The sequence below is a fragment of the Oncorhynchus masou genome, chromosome 19 (assembly GCF_036934945.1).
Source record: "Oncorhynchus masou masou isolate Uvic2021 chromosome 19, UVic_Omas_1.1, whole genome shotgun sequence".
Lineage (NCBI taxonomy): Eukaryota > Metazoa > Chordata > Actinopteri > Salmoniformes > Salmonidae > Oncorhynchus > Oncorhynchus masou.
Window position 1 is genome coordinate 34,091,454 of NC_088230.1, and position 11,560 is coordinate 34,103,013.

Consider the following 11,560-nt stretch of genomic DNA (forward strand, 5'->3'; position numbering starts at 1 on the left):
TTACTAGGGTAAGCTTGGCAGCGTGAGTGAAGGAGGCTTTGTTGCGGAATTGAAAGCCGACTCTTGATTTGATTTTCGATTGGAGATGTTTGATATGGGTCTGGAAGGAGAGTTTGCAGTCTAGCCAGACACCTAGGTACTTATAGGTGTCCACATATTCAAGGTCGGAACCATCCAGTGTGGTGATGCTAGTCGGGCATGCGGGTGCAGGCAGCGACCGGTTGAAAAGCATGCATTTGGTTTTACTAGCGTTTAAGAGCAGTTGGAGGCCACGGAAGGAGTGTTGTATGGCATTGAAGCTCGTTTGGAGGTTAGATAGCACAGTGTACAATGACGGGCCGAAAGTATATAGAATGGTGTCGTCTGCGTAGAGGTTGTTGCCTGGGCCTGCAGCCTTGCGAGGGTTAACACGTTTAAATGTTTTACTCACGTCGGCTGCAGTGAAGGAGAGTCTGTAGGTTTTGGTAGCGAGCCGTGTCAGTGGCACTGAATTGTCCTCAAAGCGAGCAAAGAAGTTGTTTAGTCTGTCTGGGAGCAAGACATCCTGGTCCGTGACGGGGCTGGTTTTCTTTTTGTAATCCGTGATTGACTGTAGACCCTGCCACATACCTCTTGTGTCTGAGTCGTTGAATTGCAACTGTACTTTGTCTCTATACTGACGCTTAGCTTGTTTGATTGCCTTGTGGAGGGAATAGCTACACTGTTTGTATTCGGTCATGTTTCCGGTCACCTTGCCCTGATTAAAAGCAGAGGTTCGTGCTTTCAGTTTCACACGAATGCTGCGATCAATCCTCGGTTTCTGGTTTGGGAATGTTTTAATAGTTGCTGTGGGTACATCTCCGATGCACTTGCTAATAAACTCGCTCACCGAATCAGCATATTCATCAATGTTGTTGTTTGACGCAATGCGGAACATATCCCAGTCCACGTGATCGAAGCAATCTTGAAGCGTGGAATCAGATTGGTCGGACCAGCATTGAGCGTGGGAGCTTCCTGTTTTAGTCTCTGTCTATAGGCAGGGAGCAACAAAATGGAGTCGTGGTCAGATTTTCCAAAAGGAGGGCGGGGTAGGGCCTTATATGCATCGCGGAAGTTAGAATAACAATGATCCAGAGTTTTACCAGCCCTGGTAGCACAATTGATATGCTGATAGAATTTGGCGGGTCTTGTTTTCAGATTAGCCTTGTTCAAATCCCCAGCTGCAATTAATGCAGCCTCAGGATATGTGGTTTCCAGTTTACATAGAGTGAAATGAAGTTCGTTCAGGGCCATCAATGTCTGCTTGGGGGGGGGGGGGTATATATGTGGCTGTGATTATAATCAAAGAGAATTCTCTTGGTAGATGATGCGGTCGACATTTGATTGTGAGGAATTCTAAGTCAGGTGAACAGAAGGACTTGAGTTCCACACCACGTCTCGTTAATCATAAGGCATACCCCCCCGCCCCTCTTCTTACCGGAAAGATGATTGTTTCTTTTGGCGCGATGCGTGAAGAAACCAGCTGGCTGTACCGACTCCGATAGTGAGCCATGTTTCCGTGAAGCAAAGAACGTTAGTCTCTTATGTCTCTCTGGAATGCTACCCTTGCTTGGATTTCATCTACCTTGTTGTCAAGAGATTGGACATTGGTGAGTAGTATGCTCGGGAGTGGTGCACAATGTGCCCGTCTCCGGAGCCTGACCAGAAGACCACTTCGTCTGCCCCTTTTACAGCGTCATTGTTTTGGTTCGCCGGCTGGGATCCGATCCATTGTCCTGGGTGGTGGGCAAAACAGAGGATCCGCTTCGGGAAAGTCCCTGGTCGTAATGATGGTGAGTTGATGTTGCTCTTATATCCAATAGTTCCTCCCGACTGTAAGTAATAATATCTAAGATTACCTGGGGTACCAATGTAAGAAATAACATTTTGAGAAAAAACTAAATACGAAGCGAGGCGGCCATCTCTGTCGGCGCCAGAAGCTAAGGGCTTTAAACCCTACAGTGTTAAACAACACCCAAAAACCTTTTTAGAGGAAAATGTTTGACACTAAAAAGGAACGAACAGCTTTGTCACTGTTGTGGTACCCTAAACAGGCAAATGTATACCTTTTTCCAAAGGTATGCTCTTGTACGTGCACTATCTTGTCCCCTATTGGCTCCTTTAAGGTACGAACTGCAAGGGTAGAATTATGTACCTGTAACTTACTGGGTACCACTACAATAACAAACATTTGTACCTCTTTAAGAACAAATCTAATATTTTATTTCTGAGTGCTGGAACTATGGACTCCAGTTTATTTGAAGTACCATGACATTTTTCCCTCGGCAAATGGGAATTGTTATTCTTTATTGACACGAAATGGATAAATTCATTTAAACATTGATTAGTGTAAAAAAATACACACATTTTGAGTCGATTTTGAACACCATTTAGCCACCTAACTGCCCTAGATTCTAGAATATATTTTCCTGACCACAATAACATATGCACTGATTTGATTTGATTTGATGACACGTCTTGTTCTATAGATAGATCTCGCAGCCTTAATTACAAATAGACTACACCCAATAGAATACCGGCGTATCTCATCTTCAAAGTTGAAACTTGTTACCTAATCACCTACCTGCATCCTTCACGTGGTTTGGAGGCCTAGGGAAGTTGCTGATTTATATATGTCAACGCATTATTGAACAATGGAGCCTTTAAGGGATTATTGATCGTGTTAGTAGCATTGGGATTAAATTGACACACACACTGAGGTAGACCACACTGCCCCCTGGTGACGCCCCTGCTTCAATATTCCCATTACCATAATGTGTGTGACAAATGGTATACAAAGCATATGATAGGGAATATGAAATGTATTCTTTGACAGGTTTTCACTCAATACTATACTTACACAAACAACTCATGCTCATGAATGTGTGTGTGCATGGACTCACATTCACAGAAAGCACACTGGCACATGCAGCAAAACCCCACTGCTCATCTTTCACAGCAGCAGCACTCCCAATGGAAACCAAGGACCAGGGGGTCAAAGTTCAGTCCCCAGACGCACACGCCAGGTCACCGCAACGCCTCATTGGCTGATGCCTGGCCGTGATGTCACCAAGTGAAACCAGAGATAAAAGACATTTCCATTCTTCATAAGGCCACTTCAAGGTTACATCTTAAATGGCACCCTATTCTCGATGGGCCCTGGTCAAAAGCAGTGCACTATAAAGGGAATAGGGTGGTTTTTGGGACAGTAACCTCGGTGATTGATCTGCCTCCAGAGCTCCAGCAAAAACGATGAGGCACCCTCCAGCACTTGGCAGGGAGATTTTTCCAGCGTCTCAGTGACTCAAAGGATACCGGTGTCCAGACATACACACCACTCCCCTGTAAATGTTTCAACACCGAGCACAAGAGTCACTTTGAGCAAACATTTTACTTAAAAAACATTCAATTAATTTGGTCTGCGTAGTAATGCTGTAGTTACATTGTATTATCGATGTGTTGTTACGTAGTACTTCAGTTATTGCATTGTTATTGCATAGTAATGGTGTTGAGTTTTTTTGCCATTACACGAATAGTTCCTTATAGTTGTGTAACAAAACACATATCATCATGGAATAACTCCAATACAATGTAACAACAGCATTACTGCTTTTTCTTTCAGAATTTTCCCATTGTTCTAACCATTATGACCTCTTTGATAAATGTTTCCCATTGTTCTAATCATTATGACCTCTGATAGATTTGTCCCATTGTTCTAACCATTATGACCTCATTGTTTTAACCATTTGACCTATTTAATATTTTTCCCATTGTTCTAACCATTATGACCTCTTTGATAGATTTTTCCCATTGTTCTAACCATTATGACCTCTTTGATAAATTTTTCCCATTGTTCTAATCATTATGACCTCTGATAGATTTGTCCCATTGTTCTAACCATTATGACCTCATTGTTCTAACCATTATGACCTATTTGATATATTTTTCCCATTGTTCTAACCATTATGACCTCTTTGATAGATTTTTCCCATTGTTCTAACCATTATGACCTCTTTGATAGATTTTTCCCATTGTTCTAACCATTATAACCTCTTTGATACATTTTTCCCATTGTTCTAAACATTGTGGCCTCTTTGCCATACCGTATGCTTTGTTACAGGGACTCATCCTTGATGTTTTATTTCCTTACTGGTGGACACTAGTCCAAACACGTAATTCTATACTTCTCAAATGAAATGACCTGGAAACAATGCAACCTGACTGTTCTCTTTCTCTAATGCTAAATGCATAGCCACAGGAAGCAGGGGTGCTGAGCGTGCTGCACACCCCCTGAAGAATCGGAATAAATGGACGAGTCCTGTAGTAGCGGACCAATACAGACATCTGTAGCGCAAGCCAAAAGTCACCAGATCTCAACCCAGTTGTACACTTATGGGAGATTCTGGAGCGGCGCCTTAAACAGCGTTTTCAAACACCATGGACGAAACACAACAACAAAATATGATGGAGTTCCAGACACTTGCAGAATCTATGCCAATGCACATTGAAGCTGTTCTGGTGGCTCGTGTTGGCCCTGTTAAGGCACTTCATACTGTACTGTATGTACTATATTAGTCATGGCTATATAACTATTACTGTACACACATTTTCTAATCATACTGTCCACACTGTATACCATGTACAGTTGATGTCAGAAGTTTACATACACTTAGGTTAAAGTCATTAAAACTTGTTTTTCAACCTCTCCACAAATGTCTTTCTTTTCCAACAATTGTTTACAGACAGATTATTTCACTTACAAGTCAATGTATCACAATTCCAGTGGGTCAGAAGATTACATACACTAAGTTGACTGTGCCGTTAAACAGCTTGGAAAATTCCAGAAAATTATGTCATGGCTTTAGAAGCTTCTGATGGGCGATTTGACATCATTTGAGTAATTTGGAGGTGTACCTGTGGATGTATTTCAAGGCCTACCTTCAAACTCAGTGCCTCTTTGCTTGACATCATGGGAAAATCAAAAGAAATCAGCCAAGACCTCAGAAAACAAAATGTAGACCTCCACAAGTCTGGTTCATACTTGGGAGACATTTCCAAAAGCCTGAAGGTACCACCTTCATCTATACAAACAATAGTATGCAAGTACACCATGGGACCATGCAGCCGTCATACCGCTCAGGAAGGAGACGCGTTCTGTCTCCTAGAGATTAATGTACTTTGGTACGAAAAGTGCAAATCAATCCCAGAACAATAGCAAAGGTCCTTGTGAAGATCGTGGAGGAAACAGGTACAAAAGTATCTATATCTGTAACGACGTTCTTCGTTTGTCGAAAGAGAGTCGGACCGAAATGCAGCGTGTTGGTTACTCATGTTTTTAATGAAGAAAAAACGGAACGATACATGAAATAACTAATAAATACAAAACAACAAAACGGAACGTGAAACCTAATTACAGCATATCTGGTGAAACTACACAGAGACAGGAACAATCACCCACGAAATACACAGTGAAACCCAGGCTACCTAAATACGGTTCCCCATCAGAGACAACAAGAATCACCTGACTCTGATTGAGAACCGCCTCAGGCAGCCAAACCTAAACTAAACACACCCCTAATCAACCACAATCCCAATGCCTACAAAAAACCCAATACGACAACACAATAATATAAACCCATGTCACACCCTGGCCTGACCAACTAATTATCTAAAACACAAAATACTAAGACCAAGGTGTGACAATATCCACAGGGAAACGAGTCCTATATCGACATAACCTGAAAGGACGAATCAGCAAGGAAGAAGCCACTGCTCCAAAACCGCCATAAAAAAGCCAGACTATGGTTTGCAACTGCACATGGGGACAAAGATCGTACTTTTTGGAGAAACGTCCTCTGGTCTGATGAAACAAAAATAGAACTGCCATAATGACCATTGTTATGTTTGGAGGAAAAAGGGGGAGGCTTCAAAGCCGAAGATCAACATCCCAACTGTGAAGCACGGGGGTGGCAGCATCATGTTTTACGGGTGCTCTGCTGCAGGAGGGACTTGTGCACTTCACAAAATAGATGGCATCATGAGGAAGGAAAATTGCCTATTTATTGCCTTATCTCCCTTATCTCATTTGCACACACGTATATAGACTTTTTTAGCCTTTTTTTCTATTGTGTTATTGACTGTATGTTGTTTATTCCATGTGTAACTCTGTGTTGTTGTTTGTGTCACACTGCTTTGCTTTATCTTGGCCAGGTCGTAGCTGTAAATGAGAACTTGTTCTCAACTGCCCTACTGGTTAAATAAAGGTGAAATAAAATCAAAATAAAGGAAATGCTACCAAATACTAATTGACAGTATGTAAACTTCTGACCCACTGGGAATGTGATGAAAGGAAGAGAAGATTAAATAAATCATTCTCTCTACTATTATTCTGACATTTCACATTATTAAATTAAAGTGATGATCCTAACTGACCTAAGACAGGGAATTTTTACTAGGATTAAATGTCAGGAATTGTGAAAAACTGAGTTGAAATGTATTTGGCTATGGTGTGTGTAAGCTTCCGACTTCAACTGTACCAGTATATACATATATACTGTATTTACAATCCGGTCTCTCACTGCTCGTTCTGATATTTTGATTGTTTATCTTAATAAAATGTGTTTATTTTTTTACTTTTGTATTATGTGTGTATTGCTAGATATTACTGCACTGTTGGAACTAGAAACTTAAGCATTACGCTGCACCTGCTATAACATCTGTGAATCTGTGTTCGCACCAATAAACTTTGATTTGATTTATGCTGTTGTTTCCTTTATTTTGGCAGTTACCTCCATATATACATATCAATACATATATTATATTAACTTGCTGTAATGCTTCCAATTATATTTTTACTGTTACTTGCTGTAATAGTTCTAGGATATATTTTTACAGTTACTTGTTGTAATGGTTCTAGGTATATTTTTACAGTTACTTGCTGTAATGGTTCTAGGTATATTTTTACAGTTACTTGCTGTAATGGTTTTAGGTATATTTTTACAGTTACTAGCTGTAATGGTTCTAGGATATATCTTTACAGTTACTTGCTGTAATGGTTCTAGGTATATTTTTACAGTTACTAGCTGTAATGGTTCTAGGATATATTTTTGCAGTTACTTGCTGTAATGGTTCTAGGTATATTTTTACAGTCACTTGCTGTAATGGTTCTAGGTATATTTTTACAGTTACTTGCTGTAATGGTTCTAGGTATATTTGTAGTCTTAAATGTCATGAGCAATTATAGGTAAGCACGGTTATGTAACTACGACACTTCACCTTGCAATACTGACATCCTTCCAGCGCAAAGTAAGGTATGTCTCTATCCACAACTTTCCTTTTTTGTTATCTGTTATCTATTGCTCTCTCTCTCTCTCTCTCTCTCTCTCTCTCTCTCTCTCTCTCTCTCTCTCTCTCTCTGAAGGTGTTCATTCAAATTCAATACAAAGGTTTCACTCTTTTGTACATTCTCCAAGAACATACTAAATATAGGTTACTTTCAACTCCCTCGATCTCTCAGGATTTAGAAATGGAAAGATATAATAATTGGCAACTTCACGGACCTCTGACGAACTATTTCACCAATTATAATGTTCCTGAATGGAGTCAGTAAAATGCAGAGACAATGTCAGTTAAATTGTTGTTTCAAATAATAATGTCTGACGGCTCAAAACTACCAAACTCATGGTGTCAAATATATGTCATGAGTCATTGGGAGATTCTCAATTGGGCAAAAGTCTGTCCTCTCGACTCCTCCCTCCTCCACGCCTCCATGACCCAGAAACCGATATGTGGTTGCTGTAGGAGAGTGTAAATTCATTAATAGGTGAATGGAGGACTTTCCTTCTCACCTGGATGGCTTCCACTAGCGGAGGATACTCAGGTTTATCCTACAGCAGAAGAGTTTTGAAGTACGCCAGACAGCTGTTGTTTTCTCGCTAGAGGAGAAACATGCACACATTACAAAACAATACACTACTCATCCTTTTAGCAATAACATGTGAAGCACAGCTCGCTACATATCCTTTTACCACTTTGCACATATATTTTGGGATGCCACCTCTCTTAGCGTCATGATGACGCGCTAGGGAAGAAGAGTCTTTTCATACAACAGCAATTGTTCCCACGTTTCCTCTCCTAGCCTCCTCTCCTTGACTACCTTTGACCTTTTTCAAAAGGAGAGGAGAATGGATGAGAGTACGCAGGGAATTGAGGAAATCCAATTAAGACTCCCCTGGACTTTTCATTGAAGCTCTAAATTTCCCAGCTCTCCAAAAGTATCTACAGTAGTTATGTCCCCCCCCATGCCAACCCTGATCAAAACAATGTTCCTTGTTTTTATTGATACTACATTACCCATGAGGCTTTTCTCTGTCAATGCCACTGCACATTGAAACATGTTTTCTTTATTCTTGGATGGTGTTGCAAAACCAATAACAAGCCTACTGATGTTGCTACCTGGTCTGTAACCTGACTCATTAAGTCTAGGAATCTAAGGCCTAGCTACCTGGTCTGTAACCTGACTCATTATGTCTAGGGGTCTAAGGCCTAGCTACCTGGTCTGTAACCTGACTCATTATGTCTAGGGATCTAAGGCCTAGCTACCTGGTCTATAACCTGACTCATTATGTGTAGAGGTCTAAGGCCTAGCTACCTGGTCTGTAACCTGACTCATTATGTCTTGGGGTCTAAGGCCTAGCTACCTGGTCTGTAACCTGACTCATTATGTCTAGGGGTCTAAGGCCTAGCTACCTGGTCTGGAAACTGATTTGATGTGTGCTGCTGAGGGGAGGACGGCTCATAGTAGTGGCTGTAATGGAGCAAATGGAATGGCATTAATCCATATGTTTGATGTATTTGATACCCTTCCACTGACTCCAAGTCCAGCGATTACCACGAGCCCGTCCTCCCAAATTAAGGTGCCACCAACCTCCTGTGGTGTCTATTAATGTGAGAAATCAGCATTTGAGGACTGTGTTGAATGTACATGTGCCCAGGGAGAAAGCAACCTTACCTTGGTCCAGGGAGACAGCAGCCTTACCTTGGTCCAGGGAGCCAGCAACCTTACCTTGGTCCAGGGAGCCAGCAACCTTACCTTGGTCCAGGGCCAGCGCTGTCTCTTGTGACCTCGTGGTCGGCCAGTCCAGGTGAATTATTGTTGGTTCAGATGGAGACAAAAATAAACACTACGCTACTACACTACTTATTACATAACAGTTGCACCTCCGTCACTCGGTCGTGTCATGTCATTGTTATGAAAGTCATTAAGACACCTCCGCCATATTGGTGCACAACCATTGTGAATCAGGGCTAATGACTGTTTCCTTTAAATTACATTATAGTGGCCTTGACATATGATGACATTGCTAAAGTAGGCTAGTAATTAGTAGGAAACAACTTTGCCTGCATTATGATGTCGTCAAATTGACTTCAGAGAGATGGAAATGTTGTCATTAACTAGCAAAGTTCATCAAAAATAGCTAGCAATGCAAACGTTAGCGAGATAAAATGTGGTTTTCTACCCTCAATCTTAACTGGCTAGCCAAAGTTATACTGCATCGATAGTCAATCTGGTAACATCACAATGATGACAACAGGTTTTCCTAGTAATTATTTGACTACTTTTGAAATGTCTTAGTGATTCCATGCCACTTTAATGCACTTTTAATTAAATGTTCATCAGTGCCCATTGACGATGCATTAAGTAGAATGCTCAGTTGGGCATCAGTCATAAAATGAATGTTCAACACAATATTGTGACAAAACATGCAACTCATGAATACTGTATCTCTGATTTTAAATAGTTCTCAAATGTTTGTTGTGATTTATGTCAGTGCTTGTTTTCCAAATTCAATTCAAAGCGTCTAGGTGTAGCAGGTAAGGCGGAATCAGGCGCAGGACACAGAGATGAGTAATAAACATAACTTTACTCATAGCAACACATTTTCAAATAAGGATAATAATCAAGCTCAGAAATGAGACCAACTTACAATGAACAAACACGCACAAAACCAGGGGTGAAACAGAGGGTTAAATAAGGAACAATTAATTATGGGAATGGAAGCCAGGTGTGTACAATGAAGACAAAACAAATGGAAAATGAAAAGTGGATCGGTGGCGGCTAGAAAGCCGGTGACGTGGACCACCGAACGCCGCCCGAACAAGGAGAGGCACTAACTTCGGCGGAAGTCAAGACATCTACCTGGAACCAAAAAGGTTTCTACTGTGGGGACAGTCGCCTGCACAAGGAGAGGGAAGTCGTGACAGTGACAGGTTTACATCATATTTTTCCATTCACATATTTTCACATAATATTGTTGTTGTACTGTAACTGTGGGCTCAACCCCAAAAGAAAAATCAATGCAAACAAAGATAGAAATGCTCATATTACAGAGTTCAGTAATAATAAAATGTGTATGTAAAGAAAATAACAAAAAGAGGTGAGCTTGGACTGTTAGTGATCTATGTTTTCTCTTGACTTGCCAACATACATTCTACCGCAGGAGAGAGAGCGAGAAAGAGAGAGAAAAATAAAGAGAAAGGGAGGGAGAGAGTGAGTGAGTGCAACAGGCTGTCAAAGCAAATTAGTAGGCTATGCATCCCACTGTGTTTTAAAGTACTAGAGAGAGAGAGTGTAATGACATATGACAGAGGGAAGGGGGGGGGAACTGTTTATGACAGGCAGCGGGAGGAAGAGAGAGTGCATATGAGAGAGAGATTACATTAACCATCAGACATTATGATCCTAAGCAGATTACATGGCTGGGAAAATGACAGGGGCCATCCCATAAGGCTTTTACCATGACGATCACATAAACACTAGCCAAGCACAGGCTTCAACAGCCAAAGCAGGTCAAGAAAAAAAATGTCAGTCGGAAGGCACCATAGCCACACTAGCGTCAATGTCAGTAGGAAGGGACCATAGCAACACTAGCGTCAATGTCAGTAGGAAGGCACCATAGCAACACTAGCGTCAATGTCAGTAGGAAGGGACCATAGCAACACTAGCGTCAATGTCAGTAGGAAGGCACCATAGCAACACTAGCGTCAATGTCAGTAGGAAGGGACCATAGCAACACTAGCGTCAATGTCAGTAGGAAGGGACCATAGCAACACTAGCGTCAATGTCAGTAGGAAGGGACCATAGCAACACTAGCGTCAATGTCAGTAGGAAGGGACCATAGCAACACTAGCGTCAATGTCAGTAGGAAGGGACCATAGCAACACTAGCGTCAATGTCAGTAGGAAGGGACCATAGCAACACTAGCGTCAATGTCAGTCAATGTCAGTAGGAAGGGACCATAGCTAGTGTCAACACTAGCGTCAATGTCAGTAGGAAGGGGGACCAGCGTCAATGTCAGTAGGAAGGGACCATAGCAACTAGCGTCAATGTCAGTAGGAAGGGTAGCAACACTAGTCAATGTCAGTAGGAAGGGACCATAGCAACACTAGCGTCAATGTCAGTAGGAAGGGACCATAGCAACACTAGCGTCAATGTCAGTAGGAAGGGACCATAGCAACAATGTCAATGTCAGTAGGAAGGAAG